The following is a 2,500-nucleotide window of genomic DNA, read 5'->3' as shown; positions in this document are numbered from 1 at the left end:
TTGTGGCCTACACCAAGCCATTCAAGCCATGCCTTGCCTTGCCTTGCCTTGGCATTGCGCATCATCCAAGGCATTCCGAGTAAGTGAGGCTAGGCGAGGCTAAGGATGGCTTGCCTCGCCTTGCCTTGGCATGCCGTGCCCATGATGTGGCCTTGACCAAGCCATGCGTTGCCTTCGCCTTGGCATGCTGTGGCCTTGCCTTGCCTTGCCTCGCCATGCGATGCATTCCGACAAAGTGATGCAAAGCGGAAGCCTACCATGGCGTAAAAATGTCGACAGAATTTTTCGACATTTGAATAATGGGGTTTGACAAGGTTTGAAAAATTCAATAAAAATGGTAGGCTTGAATGTCGACAAAGTGACGCGAAGCGGAAGCCTACCATGGCGTAAAAATGTCGACAGAATTTTTCGGACCTTGTCCTGCCATGGGCTGCGCGCAGCATGCCGGCAGTCTGTGCGCAGCGTGCGCACAGCATGTCGGCAGCGTGCGCGCTGCTGAGCCTGTCGACAGAAATTTTCGAAACTTGTCCTGCCATGCGCGCGCGCAGCTTGCGCGCGGCGTGCGCGCAGCATGCCGGCAGCCTGCGCGCAGCATGCCGGCAGCCTGTGCGCAGCGTGCGCGCTGCTCAGCCTGTCGACAGAAATTTTCGAAACTTGTCCTGCCATGCGCGCGCGCAGCGTGCGCGCAGCATGCCGGCAGCGTGTGCGCAGCGTGCGCGCTTGGGAGCCTGGCCGCAGAATTTTTCGAAACTTGCAATGCCATGCGCGCGCACAGCTTGCGCGCAGCGTGCGCACAGCATGCCGGCAGCGTGCGCGCAGCATGCCGGCAGCGTGTGCGCAGCGTGCGCGCTTGGGAGCCTGTCGACAGAATTTTTCGAAACTTGCCATGCCATGCGCGCGCACAGCTTGCGCGCAGCGTGTGCACAGCATGCCGGCAGCGTGCGCACAGCATGCCGGCAGCGTGTGCGCAGCGTGCGCGCTTGGCAGCCTGTCGACAGAATTTTTCGAAACTTGCCATGCCATGCGCGCGCACAGCTTGCGCGCAGCGTGTGCACAGCATGCCGGCAGCGTGCGCACAACATGTCGGCAGCGTGCGCGCTCGGGAGCCTATCGACAGAATTTTTCGAAACTTGCCATGCCATGCGCGCGCACAGCTTGCGCGCAGCGTGCTGATTCTGTCGACAGCGAGGCTAGCGAAACTTCTCCTGCCATGGCGTGCGCGCAGCGTGCTGACTCTGTCGACAGTGAGGCTAGCGAAATTTGTCTTGCCATGGCGTGCGCGCAGCTTGCGCATTCGGTCGACAGTGAGGCTAGCGAAACTTGTCCTGCCGTGGCCTGCGCGCAGCCTGCGCGCAGCATGCGCGCAGCATGTGCGCAGCATGCCGGCAGCCTAGTTCCAGATTTTTTCAAATGTCGACAGAATTTTTCAAACCTTGTCAAACCCCATTTTTATTGAAATTTCCTCGCACAATAAGCTCCCCATAAGTAGTCTATGATTTTTAGTACCTTCTCCAAGTTACAAAACTAAAAAATTCCTCCCGGATTTGTTTTAATGATTTTTTCAATTTTACGACTTCTAAAAATAATAAAAAATACTTCCCGACTTCAAATATTTATGAAACTTTTTCCCATCAGAGATTGCATGTTTCTTAGTATCCCTGCAAAAAATCACGTCCAAATACCTTGTATTGAATTATTTAGAGCCCATTATGACTCCTCGCGCATAGGTGATGTCTCTTCCTGTCAAAGGGCTAAATGCATAAAATGCTATATAGGGGGGTGTGTGTTGCCTGCATATGCATGGCAGCCCATGCCCTCCTAGCTGCAGCCCCCTTCCCCCACGCCACACCCATGTCATGTTGCCTCGATATGTTGCCTCGATATGTTGCCTCGGTATTATGGGTTTGGTGTCGGGGTCGGGGGGCTGCCACCCATGGCGGTGGTGGCCGGAATCCGGCCGCCGCCACCACGCCGCCGCCATGGGTGAGGGGGAAAAAAAAAGGCGTGGAAAGTTGCGAAATGGGGTTGTCTAGGCTTTTTTTTGGCATGGAAGAGCATGGAGTGCTAGGAACTCCTTCTCAAATGCGCGGGCATGTCGACCACAACCTCATTTCGCAACAACAACCACCCGTGTGGGGTGGCGGTGGGTGGATAGTCGCGGATTGGGGCTTGCCAAGCCAATGTTTTCAAAAAAATTCATCAAAATTAAAAACAAATGTTTTGTTGCCTTCGGATTTGTGGGCGAGCGGTGAGTCGGAGTGGAGCCGGTAAAGTTTAACCTCGGTGTGCACGGTTGTTTTTAGAAACTCAATCCAATGCCGGGGACGTTGAAAGTGACGCTCTTATGAGTTGCAAACCCGCAAGATTTAAAGAACCTTTTCAAAAAAAATTCAAACCAACAAGATTTAAAAACAGAAATTTTCATCAAAATGAAAAACAAATGTTTTGTTGCCTTCGGACTAGTGGGCGAGCGGCGAGTCGGAGCGGAGCCGGTAAAGTT

Source organism: Prunus avium, unplaced genomic scaffold (assembly GCF_965620075.1).
Source record: "Prunus avium unplaced genomic scaffold, drPruAviu1.hap1.1 HAP1_SCAFFOLD_113, whole genome shotgun sequence".
NCBI lineage: Eukaryota > Viridiplantae > Streptophyta > Magnoliopsida > Rosales > Rosaceae > Prunus > Prunus avium.
The sequence above is the reverse complement of the archived record's forward strand: the minus strand, read 5'-3'. Positions refer to the sequence as shown.